The sequence below is a fragment of the Scylla paramamosain genome, chromosome 33 (genome assembly GCF_035594125.1).
Source record: "Scylla paramamosain isolate STU-SP2022 chromosome 33, ASM3559412v1, whole genome shotgun sequence".
Classification (NCBI taxonomy): Eukaryota; Metazoa; Arthropoda; class Malacostraca; order Decapoda; family Portunidae; genus Scylla; species Scylla paramamosain.
Genome location: NC_087183.1, coordinates 7081089 through 7097367, shown reverse-complemented (window position 1 = coordinate 7097367; position 16279 = coordinate 7081089). Strand labels below are relative to the sequence as shown.

Genomic DNA, 16279 nt, shown 5'->3' with positions numbered 1-16279 from the left:
CTCTCTCTCTCTCTCTCTCTCTCTCTCTCTCTCTCTCTCTCTCTCTCTCTCTCTCTCTCTCTCTCTCTCTCTCTCTCTATGTAATATTAAACAGATTGAAAAAAACAAAGCTACACACACACACACACACACACACACACACACACACACACACACACACACACAAACATTTCTCTCTCATTTTTACCATTAACACTGTATATATGTATTTTTTTTTCATTCCTGCCATGTGAGATAATTACAAACACTTAATAATAAACACAAACAATAACCAAAATACATTGCAATCCTAACCCAACACGCCCTCCCCTCCCCCCTCTTTCCCAACCCCCTTCTCCCACCCCCCTCCCCCAATTCTCCCCCTCCTTAGCCCCGAAGCTGTAGTAAATCTTAGGAAACTTGCTACAACTCTTGAAGGTTAGAAACAAAAACTTTAATCCGCATGTCATATTGGGGAAAATAACATCAGGTGCTCCTTCTTTCCAATTTGCTGTGGCTCGGGAGGGAGGAGAGGGGGAGAGGGGATGGGATGGGAGGGAGAGTGGGAGGGATCAAGGGGGTAGTTCAGGGTCGAGGGAGAGAGAGAGAGAGAGAGAGAGAGAGAGAGAGAGAGAGAGAGAGAGAGAGAGAGAGAGAGAGAGAGAGAGAGAGAGAGAGAGAGAGAGAGAGAGAGAGAGAGAGAGAAAGGCAGAACAGACAGACAGACAGACAGACAGGCAAATATAGAAAGGCAGCGACAGACAGACAAACAAACAGACACACACAGACATACATACAGACAGACAGGCAGACAGACAGACAGGCAAAGACAGACAGACTGACTGACAGACAGACAGACAAAATCCAGAACAGACAGACAGACAGACAGACAGACAGGCAAATATAGAAAGGCAGCGACAGGGGCAGACAAACAAAAACACACACACACACACACACACACACACACACACAGACATACATACAGACAGACAGACAGGCAGGCAGAAAAATACACATATGCTTCATAAATATATATTCTCATGATTATAATTACTTTTTATCATTACCGTCACTATCATCAAGGGCATCACGATCATCATCATATTCATCATCATCATCATTAGCAGCAGTAACTGTATCATTACCATAATTTCCATTAATAACAAAACGACATCAAAGTATTACTAAATATATACCATTAGCGCGATTTTATTTATTTTATTTATTTATTTATTTTTTTTACAAATTTTATATCTTCCATCAGTTTATCGCTATTAGCTGTAGTGTTGCATTCATTTCCTCACGCGTCTACACTGCTTGCGTTTGTGAGTCCATTACTTGCATAACTCTCTCTCTCCTGGGTTTCTCGGCACACCTTCACCCTACTTCCGCCTCTCTGACTGACATTGCTCCATTTAATTGCCATCCGCTGCAGTGTTGCCTTTCATTTCCTATCGCTGTATATATGGTTACGTCTGTGAATTTGTTACATGCATTCCTCATCCTTTCCTAAGTTTCTCTCCACACACTCACCCTATTTTCGGCTCTCCGACTAACGTTATTCCCCCAATTTATCGCGTTTTGCTGTAGTGTTGCATCTCTATACATGTTTGCATCTGTGTTTGTTACCTGCACGCCTCACACTTGCTTCGATCAGTTCACCCTACTCCCGCCTCTGATTGACATTACTCCAGTTTATCGCCGTGTGCAGTGTCGTCTGTCATTTCCTAACACGTCTATGTATGCTAGCTTCCCTCGAGCTCGTTATCTGTGTGTCTTGCCTTGCCTCAGTCACTCGCCTCACTCCCCTACACACTACACACTCCCTACACACTCCCACACTCGCCCTACTCCTGTCTCTCTGACTGATATTACTCCCGCAGTTTACTCCCGCCTGTCTCAATGTTGCCTTTTATTTCCCAACGCGTATATATGTCTCGAGTTTGTTACCTAAATGTCTCACACTTTCCTCAGTTTCTCGCCACAGCTTGACCCTACTTCCGCCTCTCAGTTATCCCTGTCATAGGTCAGCCGTGCCACACTCCGTCCTCCTCTTTTTCTCGGTCTTCCTATGAGTATATAAGGATCGTGTTCTTGAACGCTTCATTCTCTCAGCGGGTCTATCTTCAAAGGCGACAGGAATAGTACGAGTAAGTCTTGTTTTCAGTTTTTGATGTAGAATTCATGTTAAACCAGAATCATGAAAACACCTTTTTAAGAAGAAGAAAAAAACTTCCGCCGCAGTTTCCTAAAAGCAAAAATTAAGACGGCGAAATGATAAGAATGTTTTATTGTAGTGGGCCTTTTTTTTTTCAGTGACCCCTTCTTTCTAGACTTATCGTTGTGCTTGGCCGGCCCCTCTTGCGTAAAAATTGTCCCATGATTTGGTGAAGACGATAACAGCAAGGTGACTAGGACAACAGAATAACTTACCCGTTTAGAACTTTATAAGGCAGTATTTTTATTTTTCATCCAAAATACACAGATAAAATTTTTAGATATCAACTGTTATTGTACGAAAAACCTAATTCACATGAAAGAAAATACCGAAAGTTTTCTTCACAAAGCAAATGTCAGATCAGGGAAATCCAATCGAGATAACAACCATCACATCTAGTAAAGGAGAATCGACTTTTAAGTATAAGCATTCACATCCTGTAAATAGAATCAAAACCTCCATAAAGCTCACAGTCCAAATAAGGAACACCTGGCGTGATCAAGCACACCATCTGGCGCCGAAGTGTAAGTGATTGGACTCTTTTCAAGGCAATCGAACCCTGAATGAGGAGGATCGAGCCCTCAATCCACCGCCTTACACTCTCCTTCCTGTGATCCATTTTTATTTCCTCTCTTTATTTTTCTGTATTAGCGTTTGATCTTCCTTTGTTTCTTTACGACCTGAACGGTGACCTCTCTCTCTCTCTCTCTCTCTCTCTCTCTCTCTCTCTCTCTCTCTCTCTCTCTCTCTCTCTCTCTCTCTCTCTCTCTCTCTCTCTCTCTCTCTCTCTCTCACACACACACACACCAGCCGCCATCCGTGACCAATAGAAAAATAAATATTGCAGCAGAAATAGATGAAGGAGGAATAGCGTTGAGGGTTTTCTCACGCGAGGGGCGAGAGGCGCCGTGTGGTGCTGAAGGAGGCGCCGCGCTGAGGAACACGGCAGGGCAGGCAGGCAGACACACGGACAGACAGAGAGGCAGGCAGACACACGGGTAAACAGGCAGGCAGGCAGGCAGACAGACAGACAAGTACATAGGCAGACAAACGGAGAAACAGGCATATGGACAGAAGAATGGGCACACACACACACACACATACATTCCTCACTCTTTTTCTCGTCCTAAACCTTCTAAACCTTGGTTTAACACAGCTTGTTCTCGTGCTATACATGATAGAGAGGTGGCCCACAAAAGGTACTTAAGCCTTCCTTCACCAGAATCTCATGCACTTTATATTTCTGCCCGGAACCATGCCAAGTCTGTTCTCCAACTAGCCAAAAACTCCTTCATTAACAGAAAATGTCAAAACCTTTCAAGATCTAACTCCCTCGTGATTTCTGGCATCTAGCCAAAAATATCTCCAATAACTTTGCTTCTTCTTCTTTCCCTCCTCTACTTCAACCAGATGGCACCACTGCTATCACATCTATTTCTAAAGCTGAACTCTTTGCTCAAACCTTTGCTAAAAACTCTACCTTGGACGATTCTGGGCTTGTTCCTCCCTCTCCTCCACCCTCTGACTACTTCATGCCACGTATTAAAATTCTTCGTAATGATGTTTTCCATGCCCTCGCTGGCCTAAACCCTCGGAATGCTTATGGACCTGATGGGGTCCCTCCTATTGTTCTCCGAAACTGTGCCTCCGTGCTTGCACCTTGCCTAGTCAAACTCTTTCAGCTCTGTCTGTCAACATCTACCTTTCCTTCTTGCTGGAAGTTTGCCTACATTCAACCTGTTCCTAAAAAAGGGTGACCGCTCTAATCCCTCAAACTACCGTCCTATTGCTTTAATTTCCTGCTTATCTAAAGTTTTTGAATCTATCCTCAACAGGAAGATTCTTAAACATCTATCACTTCACAACCTTCTATCTGATCGCCAGTATGGGTTCCGTCAAGGCCGCTCTACTGGTGATCTTCTGGCTTTCCTTACTGAGTCTTGGTCATCCTCTTTTAGAGACTTTGGTGAAACTTTTGCTGTTGCCTTGGACATATCAAAAGCCTTTGATAGAGTATGGCACAAAGCTTTGATTTCAAAACTATCCTCCTACGGTTTCTATCCTTCTCTCTGTAACTTCATCTCAAGTTTCCTTTCTGACCGTTCTATTGCTGCTGTGGTAGACGGTCACTGTTCTTCTCCTAAATCTATTAACAGTGGTGTTCCTCAGGGTTCTGTCCTGTCACCCACTCTTTTCTTATTATTCATTAATGATCTTCTAAACCAAACTTCTTGTCCTATCCACTCCTACGCTGATGATACCACCCTGCACTTTTCCACGTCTTTTCATAGACGTCCAACCCTTCAGGAGGTAAACATATCACGCAGGGAAGCCACAGAACGCCTGACTTCTGATCTTTCTGAAATTTCTGATTGGGGCAGAGCAAACTTGGTATTGTTCAATGCCTCAAAAACTCAATTCCTCCATCTATCAACTCGACACAATCTTCCAAACAACTATCCCCTCTTCTTCAATGACACTCAACTGTCCCCCTCTTCTACACTGAACATCCTCGGTCTGTCCTTTACTTATAATCTGAACTGGAAACTTCACATCTCATCTCTAGCTAAAACAGCTTCTATGAAGTTAGGTGTTCTGAGACGTCTCCGCCAGTTTTTCTCACCCCCCAGCTGCTAACTCTGTACAAGGGCCTTATCCGTCCATGTATGGAGTATGCTTCACATGTCTGGGAGGGTTCCACTCATACTGCTCTTCTAGACAGAGTGGAATCAAAAGCTTTTCGTCTCATCAACTCCTCTCCTCTAACTGACTGTCTTCAGCCCCTCTCTCACCGCCGCAATGTTGCATATCTAGCTGTCTTCTACCGCTATTTTCATGCCAACTGCTCTTCTGATCTTGCTAACTGCATGCCTCCCCTCCTTCCGCGGCCTCGCTGCACAAGACTTTCTTCTTTCTCTCACCCCTATTCTGTCCACCTCTCTAACGCAAGAGTTAACCAGTATTCTCAATCATTCATCCCTCTCTCTGGTAAACTCTGGAACTCCTTGCCTGCTTCTGTATTTCCACCTTCCTATGACTTGAATTCCTTCAAGAGGGAGGTTTCAAGACACTTATCCACCAATTTTTGACCACTGCTTTGACCCTTTTAAGGGACTGGCATTTCAGTGGGCATTTTTTTTATTAGATTTTTGTTGCCCTTGGCCAGTATCCTTCCTACATAAAAAAACACACACACACACACACACACACACACACACACACACACACACACACACATGGACAAACGGGAAGACAGGCACATATCTACAGAGATGCAGATATATACATACTCGTACGTACATACATACATACATACATGTGTGCATATAAATAGACAGACAGACAGACGGACTGATGTGGCGCAGAAAGACAATGTTACAGACCAATGTTTAGCATCACAAATACTAAAGAAATACATTTACCTTTTTCTCTATATTTATCTCATATCAATGTAGTACTTGGAAGTAGTAGCAGCAGCAGCAGCAGCAGCAGCAGTAGTAGTAGTAGTAGTAGTAGTAGTAGTAGTAGTAGTAGTAGTAGTAGTAGTAGTAGTAGTACCACCACTACCACCACCAGCACCACTAGCACACCACAACAGACCCCTCATACAACATCGTATTCCTCCCTCAGCCGCCCAGAGCCAACGCCTACAGGAGCAAAAATCTTCGTCCCGTACACAGCGTCATTAAGCGAGCCGGCCTAACTAACCTGATTACCTTGCTAACTAGTCAAAGAGAATAATTAGGCCAGACTCTCGTATCCTTCCCTTCAACTCTTAAGCGCTCAATTTCCAATCAATCACCTCTACTCCAGCGCGTTCACCGCCACGGCAGCGTTAACATAAACACGCCCTTTCACTTAAACCTCCCTCCATCACACTTTTTTTTACCGTAATCACCTATGTATATTTTTTTTTTACTTTTTTTCCATAATTACCTGCAACAGTTTCCCATAATTCCCTGTACTTGTTTTAGGATTTTTTTTTTCCCATCATCTAACTTTTTTCTATGACCGTTTTCAATAGTTCTACGACCAGAAAGATACAAAGTTAACCTATATCTCTCTCTCTCTCTCTCTCTCTCTCTCTCTCTCTCTCTCTCTCTCTCTCTCTCTCTCTCTCTCTTTCTCTCTCTCTCTCTAAGCTCTCACAAGGGCTGACCGGACCAGTAAAACGCTTCATTAGAGCATCACGGGAGGAAAAATAAATATAAGAGAATGACGTCACTAACACAGTCATCCTATCAAGTATCGGAAAAAAATACGAGCAAAGAAAACAATATCTTAAAAAAAAAACGGAAATCCTGATACAAAGACCAAGTGTCGTACTGAGTATACCTTGAAAAAAAAAAAAGGAACTAAAAAAGGAACACCTATGCAAAAAAAAAAAAAGTACCTGAGTGCAAATGAGTTTGGTTCACCTGATCTTCGTGCTCTGCTACTCTGAATCAGTACAGTGTGACCCTCCCCCCCTCCTCCTTCCCTCCTCTCGTTGTGGCGCATTAGGATCATTCATTCCCTTCATTCATTCATCTCTCTCTCTCTCTCTCTCTCTCTCTCTCTCTCTCTCTCTCTCTCTCTCTCTCTCTCTCTCTCTCTCTCTCTCTCTCTCTCTCATAAGATAAGCAAGTAGAATTTAGTGCTTAAGCGGTAAGAACATTATAACACTATTTCCCTCATTTCTATTACAGACTCCTCACGAATCAATAAAGAACGGTGTGATCAAAACTTTAAAGCTTCAGTTTCCGTGACGCTTAAAGAGGACGTCACAGAGATCAGAGTTTCCATGATGCTCCAAAATAAGCGAGGGCGCCATATGAACACTTATCCAGCACCCTAAGAGAACCAATAAGTGCTAATTTCAACAATGACCATCTTCTTTATGTCTACTGTATTTAATTTATTCAGGATTTAAAAGGGTTTTATCTCCTATACGGTGACTGAGTTCCTGCCACTAGCTTCACTTCTGTAAGCATTAATTTCAACACTTCAAATCTTCTTTACGTCTATATTTAATTGATTCAGGATTCAGAGAGATTTGTCTCCTATTTTCATGCTGTGAGTTTTTACGAAGTCCTACAACTCCATAAGCATCAATTTCACTTTTATAACCATTAAATTCAACACAACCAAACTTCTTTACGTCTATATTCAATTTCGTCGAGGTTTAGAAGCACTTTATCTCCTACATTCAAACACTAGTGAGTTCTTACCACCTCCTACACCTCCATAGATATTAATTCCACTTGTATAACCATTAATTTCAACACGTCTAATCTTCTTTGCGTCTATATTTAATTTCCCCAAGATTTAGAACCATTTTATTTCCTACATTCAAACAATGACCTCTTCCCACCTTCCCCTCTTCTCTACCCCGCAACGCAAGGATACACCAACCAGGCAACACACAGGTGGCTCCCATTGCTGGTGATCGACACCTATACATTAACGCATCAATCCTACCTGTCCTGTCCTGCCTTGCCCCTACCCCTCCCCCCACTATGGGCTGATCCTGCAGGCTTAGAGGCTTAGAAAGAGAGAGAGAGAGAGAGAGAGAGAGAGAGAGAGAGAGAGAGAGAGAGAGAGAGAGAGAGAGAGAGAGAGAGAGAGAGAGAGAGAGAGAGAGAGAGAGATTGTGCAAAAATGTATGGAGGAGATTAAAAAGAGATATAAAAGCAAAAAAAAGCAATGAAAGGAGTGAGGAAATCAAAGAAGGAATGTAGAGAGAGAGAGAGAGAGAGAGAGAGAGAGAGAGAGAGAGAGAGAGAGAGAGAGAGAGAGAGAGAGAGAGAGAGAGAGAGAGCATGGATGTCTGTCACTAGTTCCCTCCCTCCCTTCCCTCTCTCCCTCACTCACTCACTCACTCACTCCCTCCCTCCCTTCCCTCACTCCCTCACTCCCTCACTCCCTCCCTCCCTCAGCGACTGTTTGTTTGTATTGTTTGCCCACGTGCTTTATACTGCAGTGTACAAAATGGACATGTTTACACCTCCCGCCCTTAAAGCCTACCTGCGATTTTCAGATTGGCCGCTGATTTATACCTGTTCACAACGGCCACGCCACCTGCTATGGCCAAAGTTGAACTACCTGCACCTCTCTCTCTCTCTCTCTCTCTCTCTCTCTCTCTCTCTCTCTCTCTCTCTCTCTCTCTGAAGAAGGGCGCAGTCAAAAAGGGAATCTATTCATATTTTTCACGCAATTTTGGAGGAGGAGGAGGAGGAGGAGGAGGAGGAGGAGGAGGAGGAGGAGGAGGAGGAGGAGGAGGAGGAGGAGGAGGAGGAGGAGAAGGAGAAGGAGAAGGAGAAGGAGAAGGAGAAGGAGAAGGAGAAGAAGGAGGAGGAGGAGGAGGAGGAGGAGGAGGAGGAGGAGGAGGAGGAGAAGAAGACGCAAAAGAAGAAGCAATAGAAGGCACAACAACAACAACAACAACAACAACAGGAGGAGGAGGAGGAGGAGGAGGAGGAGGAGGAGGAGGAGGAGGAGAAAGAGGAGAAAGAGGAGGAAGAATAAGTTAAAGAGCAACAGGACAGCATGCAAAGTCACACCACACCACCAACACCGCATGACGTCAGCAACTCCCAAACCACCACCTACAGTACTTCTTCCGCCAAGAAACTGCAATGAGCGAGAACCGAAATTGGGGCCGTTTAGAGTCGAAGCGAGCAGTGACCCAAGGATCCGAGACCACGAGGCGAAGAGGACGAAGGTAGGATAGTAAAAAAGACAAGAGCTATGAGGAGGATAACACTGACAACACAAGCTAGAGATTAACAGTAGATACGTGGCTTTCTACTGTCCATTCCCTTGCTCCATTAGTCAATTATCCCCCAGCTACTCTCTCCCAACGCATCCATCTCCCGTTAAGTGAATTTCCCTCATCAGTGACACGATTCCCGGAATAAGAAGCTAGCCGGGACACAGGACTCGGGTACGAAATGGGTGTTACCTTTATTATTCCTAGAGAGAGAGAGAGAGAGAGAGAGAGAGAGAGAGAGAGAGAGAGAGAGAGAGAGAGAGAGAGAGAGAGAGAGAGAGAGAGAGAGAGAGAGAGAGAAACACTGTGGTCAACTCCAAAACACTCCATTTTTTTTTCCAGTTATCACACAACACAACCTTACACATAACCATCCCATCCTTCTTCATGCCATCTATGACTACCTCCCTCTTGTGTGTGTGTGTGTGTGTGTGTGTGTGTGTGTGTGTGTGTAGGCTTCACCCGCGCGGCTCGTTTCAAGAGAGTATCATGGCCTATACGTTCCATCAGATGCTCTCGTTCAACTGGCTGCCGTCAACGTAAGCGGCGGAACGAGAGGCCAGCGAGCGGCAGTGGTGGCTGGTGGTTGCCGGGCCTCTGCCTCGTCACCACTGATGCAAGGGTCAGGCTGTCAAAGTTAATCTTCTCCCTTCCATTCAGAGTACATATACAAGGAACAGTCATCGTTAACGTTACCTAACTTAACCTAACCTCTGCTAACCTAACCTCACCTCACTTCACCTAACTTAACCTAACGTAATCTAACTTAACACACTTACATAATCTAATCTAGCATCATCTACTTTCACCTCACTTAACCTCACCTAACTTAACCTAACGTAATCTAACTTAACATAATCTGACTTAACTTCACCTAAACTAACATAATCTAATCTAACCTAACATACCTGAACTTAACCTAACGTAACCTAATCTAACTCCCAACCTATCTAAAGGCAACCTAACCTAAAGCTTTTTTTTTTCGTAAGATCACCTAATGCACTCTAAATCAACCTAACCTAACTTAACCTCAGATCATCCCCGCCAGTCTGTGAAAGGTGCTACAATGCTCTACGCGACGAGGATCTTCAGCCAAAGTGTTGTTGAATGATATGGACCAAGTTGCAACTAAGTTCCCCACTCGAACCACCAGCAGCATCGTTCCGGCAAGTACAACGCCTGCAGTTAACAAGGGAGGCAAGTGGGAAAGTAAGTAGGCAAGTACGAAAGTAGCCCTTACAAGCCCCATGGCCACGTCACCACACGCTGTCCTCCCACTATTATTTAAAACTAAGCAAATAAATAGATAAAATAATACAAAAACTCTGCGCAGTGTTGGTTCCCTTGCTATCTGGCAGAGGCGTTTTCACGGTTACTGCTCTTGTGAAGTTGGCAGCAGCACGCCTCGCCCTCCCGCGGACACCCTGCACGACCCGCTGTTCATTTTCATGCCTATTCTTTCCGCCTCCCTACTGCAAGAGTTAACCAATATCTTCGCTCCTTTATCCCCTTTACTGGTAAACTCCGGAATAATCTTGGTGTCCCCTTTTTTTTCAGCCTTTCTATGAGTTACCCTCTTCCATTTACTTCGTCCAGCCTTGAGATTTCCTTTTTTCCTTCCTTTCTTTCCTCAGGTCTGTGTTTGTCTCTGTACTGAACAGTGTGGTTTTCTTTTTGTTTCCCTTCACATATTGAAGAAGTAAAGTCGCGCCTCCGTACTGGAAATAAATAAACTGTTTTCTGGACGTGTCGACACAACAAGCAAGGAAGCAAGCAAGCAAGGAAGCAGAGGCGAGGACTGGAAGGAGGAGAAAAGTGAGAAAGCACACATATAACGCAAACAAAAATACGTAATGGCATGAAGGAAAAGAACAGAGAAAAGTAGAGGGAAAAATAGTGAAAAAAGCGCACGTTTAACACAACAAAAATGCATAATGACATGAGGGAAAACTAGAGGGGGAGGAAAAACTGCAACTCAAGCATTAAAAAAAAAATGTACTTAAGGACTTGAAGAAAACATACAAAAAAAAAATATCATAAAAACAATGTAACACAAGCAAGAAATACAATTACTGAAGGGAAAACAAAAACATGCAACAAAAAAAATGTACAATGAAAAAAAAACACCTGAAAATATATGAAGCAAAAAAAAAAAATACATGACAGAAAAACTAAAAACACACACACACACACACACACACACACACACACACACACACACACACACACACACACACACACACACACGAAACTCAAACAAAAAAGATAAACACTGACAAGAAAAAATTTGAAAAAAAAACATGCATAACACAAAAACAATGTATAGTAACTGAAGGATCCTAAAATTAATAAATAAATAAATAAAATCACAATTAGAAGATAATGAAAATATGAAACAAGAAAAAATACATACATAATTGTAGAGGAAAAATGCAAATCATACTTAACAAACCAAAGCTGACCCTAACAAACTCCCTGACACAGCCTGGTCAGGTTAGGTTAGGTTAGGTTAGGTTAGGTTAGGTTAGGTTTAGATTAGATTAGATTAGGTTAGGTTTAGATTAGATGATGTTAAGTTAGGATGGATTAGATAAGGTTAGATAAGGTTAGGATAGGTTAGGTTAAGTTAGGTTAGGTTAGGTTAGGTTAGGTTAGGTTAGGACTTAAGTTAAGTTAAGTTAGGATAGGTTAGATAAGGTTAGGTTAGGTTAGTTAGGTTAGGTTAGGTTAGATTAGGTTAGGTTAGATTTAGATTAGGTTAGGTTAGGTTAGGTTAGGATAGGATAGGTTAGGTTAGGTTAGGTTAGGTTAGGATAGGTTAGATTAGGTTAGGTTAGGTTAGGTTAGGATAGGTTAGATAAGGTTAGGTTAGGTTAGGTTAGGTTAGGTTAGATTAGGTTAGGCTTAGATTAGATTATGTTAGGTTAGGTTAGAATGACGGGTGCAACATAGCCATTTCAACAAGAAGGTGACGCACAGCCTGGTCTCTCACCTCATTGCTTATGCAGGTCAGGTCAGGTGAAAAAATGTAACTCACCTGAATATAGTATAGAAACTTTCCTCCTTTGTTCATATTGGTTATTTGATATGCTTTTTTTTTCAGCTTCAATTATATAGTTAACATACATACTCATAAATATAACCCAGCCAGTCATACGGTTAATATACTCGTACATGCATACATACATCCATATCTCACCTAACCTTACCTAAATTATCCTAAGCTAATGTAACACAACCCAATCCAACCCAGCCTAACACAACCTAACCAAACACAACCTAACCTAGTCTTACTTAGCCTTACCTTACCTTACCTAACCTTACCTTACCTTAACCAACCTAAAATAACCTAACTCAACCTAATCTAATCCGACTTAACCTAACCTAAACCTTCAACCTAAACTTAACCTAACCCCAAACCAACCAAACGAACCAAACCAAACCAAGCCAGATCTAACTTAACATAACCAAACCTAACCTAACTTAACCCAGCCCAATCCAGGCCAAACCAAATCCCCTCAAACCTGATCAAAAGAGATAAAAAGAGTATATAACCACTGATAAACAAATCACTGAACCTAAACCTAACCTAAAGTAAAGCAACCTAACCTAACCTAACCCAACCCAATCCAGGCCAAGGCAAACTCACGCAAACTTGATCAAAAGAGGTAAAAAGATTATAAAACCACGGATAAACGAGGACGCAACTGATGTGCAACTGTTCTTACATCCCGGTGATCCTCAAGCACCAATCACTGGCTGCAATTACTTTGATGCTATAAATCAAAGCCGATATTTAAATACTTACCGCTCGTAAACCAACATGCGTTCGTTTTTAACAGCCTCTGTCCCTGATGCCAGACTTTTACTGGCAGGATGTGTTAATTGCATTGGCGGTGCTGCTGGTGGAGGCGGCGGTGGTGGAAGTAATAGTAGTGGCAGTGGTATTGGTGGTGGTAGTTGTTCTTGTTGTTGTTATTGTTGGTGGTGGTGGTGGTGTTACTGGAGGAGGAGTAGTAGCAGTTGTTGTTGTTGTTGTTGTTGTTGTTGTTGTTGTTGTTGTTGTTGTTGTTGTTGTTGTTGTTGTTGTTGTTGTTGTATGCAAGTAGGTTAGGCTAGGCGAGGTTAAGTTAGGTTAGATTTAGTAGTAGTAGTAGTAGTAGTAGTAGTAGTAATAGTAGTAGTAGTAGCACCACCACCACCACCACCACCACCAGACCTACGCAGTTCCAAATACTAACTATACCCTTTCAAGTTTTCATACTGGAGGACACACTAAACTTCATACCAAGGCACGACTTCGCCAAACTTTGCCTCCGCGACCTGCTCACCACTTGCCTTGGCCTGCCGCGCCCCTGCCACCAGCCCCTGCCGCTCTGCCCCTCGCTCTCCTGTAACCTGACCTACTAATGCACAAGTGGACACGGGTAATGATGATGGTGGTTGTGATGATGATGATGATGGTGATAGGTAAAGTAAAAATCCCTCTAATCATAACAGAAAATAAATGATACTGATAAATGTTGCTCTATAACTATAAAAAGGGAAATAGGTGATAATACATGATAACAGAAGAGTTTAATGCTTCGCTATAAGGATGAGAAATTGATGAATGATAACAGAACAATTCAATGTGACGCTACATTGATAACAGAAGATGGAAAGTAATGAAATAATTAGATAAACATCGCGCCATCATGAGAGGAATAGTGGCAATAATAAAATGATTGGTATAGGTCGCTCGAATACCAAACCCCAATATAACCTCACAGCACAACCCGCACATTCTGCTCCGTAACAAACAAATGCATAGGTTAAGTCATTCCAGGTATTAATCCTTGTACTGCAATGGACGTCTTTTGTTAACGTTCTGAACCTTATTCTGAATCGCTTCTGAGCCGCATCCCGACCACTTTCAAAAGCCTCTAGTTAAGTTGCAAGGGTTTTTATTTATTTTTTTTTTTTTTTACGATTTTAGTAACAGATTGGCAGGATTTTTATATCATTATCAGGAGAAACACTCTGGAAAACACGGCTTTGAAAACAGACGTGGTGAAAGAGGGAAAGCGTTTTAGAATACAGGCCTCAGAACATTATAGGAATCTAGTTTGCTTGAACAATGAGAAAAGTGAGAGAATGAGAGATTAATTTTGTATTTTCTCAGCTCGAAACTAAATAACACACTTTAGTACAAAAACAAGTATCGGAAAAGTGGTAAGGGATGATGCGAAAAATATTTACCAATGAAAGAGTGCACCAAAGCTTCGATTATTGAGTTTATTTTGTATTTTCTAGGGTACGAAACTAAATATCACATTATATGTCTCTCAAAACTGGTGAGGGATGATGGGAAAATATTTATCTCTGAAAGGGTGAAAGGATTAACAAAAGCTCCGAGTATTTGAGAGCCGCGAACCATAAATAACAATACAGTTACTAAAGAGCGCAAAACTAAGGACCATATTTTGAAATACTTCTGGCCGTATCTCCACTACATTCCAGCAGCACTAGTTGAAGAGGCACGGATTTTTAAGGGTTTTTTTATGGTTCTAGTGACAAATTAACAAGATTTCTACATTATTAATAGATGAAACACTCCTGAGAACTCTGCTAGTCATCTCTGTGGCCTTTGAAAATAGTCGCGGTGAGAAAGCAGAGCGTTTCTAAATAAGTGCGGGACTAATACTTCGCGCCACGGCCACACTCATCAGCAGCACCGTGCAAGTGTTTACCGAATGCCGAGTGCCGGGCTAAAGGGCACTGCTGTCACTGAAGGACGTGGAGTGGCAGGGAGGCGCTACATTAACAACCACCACACGCAGTTTATATACACATATAGTTATTTTTAGCAAGTGCGTTAATTTTACGTTGCAATATAGTGCTTGTTTTATGCTTGCTAGTGAAAAGCATGATTGTAATGCAGGAATCGAGAGTCGGAATAATTATATTTGTAAATTAGCATTATTTACCATACATCTAAAAACGAATTGCAGTTCAAAAGAAAGATGACTTTGACATTTTAATGACGTGAAACAACATGCAACAGAAAGCTCTCTTTTAAATTATTTTTATTATAATCATTTGAAGTAATGTTTCCTACTTAATTAAACAGCATTGCTGAAAATATCTGACTGGTTACCTGTTCATGTGAAACAATAAGCAACTTTGTTTTAAATTGCAAAACACACTTACAACTTACGTTCCCTCAGCACGCGTGAGAACAGTGTTGTGGGGAGCAGTGGCAGCGTGAGGGTCTGCTGCATCCGTAAGTGAGCTGGCGACTGGGCACGTGAAAGGTTACCATGGTAATTACGATGTGACGAGCAGCAGTACTCGGCTGGCAGACCATTCAGCGAGGCATCGTGAACCTGAGGAGCGACACCTGAATAACCGCTGCAGAGTGACCGCTGAGGACCAGACCAGCAGACCCTCAGTGCACTTGCTGGGTTAGGAGGCGGAGCTGCCTTCCCCTGTGCTTTCTCAGCTGGCTGCAGCGATCTCTGAAAATTGCATTTATACAAACTCTGGTAATAATGCTTTCCAATGGTAAGAATTAAATAAATACTGTTCAGGAGTAGCGGCAGTTAAGCCTCGCCAGCAGCCCGGCGCCAGGCTGAGCGGGAGGCAACGTGCACCACGCATTTAATAAAACCCACCCAGTTTTTACTTCCAGCCACCAACTTTCATGTAATGTGTGGGGAGTGTTGGGCTGCGTGCTTGCTGGCGTGCAATACAAGTACCAACACTTTCTACTCCCATTGTTCGTGTGTGCGTGTGGCGTGGGCGTGGGTGCGCAGGTTTCAGAGTTTCGAAGCATTTGTTTTTGTTTGTTTTTTTAAGGACGCCCGCCCTGGGAGTGGACGGATAACTGGTTAATGGGACAAAGGAGCAAAGGAATAAAAGAAGGGCTTGCAGGGGCTGATGGGGGAGGCAAGGGGTAAAACTGTGCCGCCAGGGGTCGCAGGTGGGTGACGCGGCCTCCCTGGTGCCTCAAGATGCTCAGGGTTGAAGGGCTCGCGACTTGGTGGCTGCGTGACACCTAATGCCCCTGTGTGCGGGATGACACCCAGGACACCGTGCAGCCCCGGGACGCCTTAGCCACGAGTCATTATCCTCCTCACAACTCCTCCCCACTACCCACCGCCTCCCTCCTCTCCTCATCACACCCCCCCTACCCCACCACTCGTTGCTTCTCTCCGCTCCTCCTGCTCCTTCTCCTCACACCCCCACACCACCCACCACCTCTCTCCTCTCCTCCTCCTCCTTCTCCTCCTCACGCCCCTTGCACCACCCACCATCTCTCTTTTCTCCTACTCCTCCTCCTCCTCCTC

General features: G+C 43.2%; 1 long non-coding RNA gene across 3 annotated transcripts in view; it reads right to left on the bottom strand.

Annotated features, from left to right (window-relative positions):
* Positions 1-16279, bottom strand: part of LOC135089480 (uncharacterized) — a 134133-nt gene extending 117854 nt beyond the window's left edge. For 2 of the 3 annotated variants that reach the window (XR_010261497.1, XR_010261499.1), the window contains exon 1: positions 15148-16279. This is a non-coding gene — a long non-coding RNA (uncharacterized LOC135089480). Of the gene's footprint in view, positions 1-15140 lie in introns of all 3 variants that reach the window. The other variant, XR_010261498.1, reaches the window with a different exon arrangement.